The sequence below is a fragment of the Penaeus monodon genome, chromosome 21 (genome assembly GCF_015228065.2).
Source record: "Penaeus monodon isolate SGIC_2016 chromosome 21, NSTDA_Pmon_1, whole genome shotgun sequence".
Taxonomy (NCBI): Eukaryota; Metazoa; Arthropoda; class Malacostraca; order Decapoda; family Penaeidae; genus Penaeus; species Penaeus monodon.
The window spans coordinates 22955631-22955833 of record NC_051406.1 but is presented as its reverse complement, the minus strand read 5'-3'; the positions used below and the strand labels follow the sequence as shown (position 1 = coordinate 22955833).

Here is a 203-nt window from a genome sequence, read left to right as displayed (position 1 = left end):
CTCTCCCCTCCCCCTTCCCCATAACAAGTCAGTCGAGCCTATTAGTGTCTTAATAGCCTTCAGGTTATATGATAATTACTGTGACGTCTCTGGAAATGCCTGCGATACTCTAGGAAAGTTTTATTTGGGTCCGATTTTCGCGTCGTGAAGGATCTTTCATCGTTTCCTTGTATTTATATAGCGGACTTTTATTTCGTAACGCG

The 203-nt window shown here is 42.9% G+C and overlaps 1 protein-coding gene across 2 annotated transcripts in view; it reads right to left on the bottom strand.

Annotated features, from left to right (window-relative positions):
- The window catches only part of LOC119586356 (monocarboxylate transporter 10-like), a 49653-nt gene that overhangs the window by 24062 nt on the left and 25388 nt on the right, over nt 1-203 (bottom strand). The gene's annotated exons all lie outside the window — the stretch shown is intronic.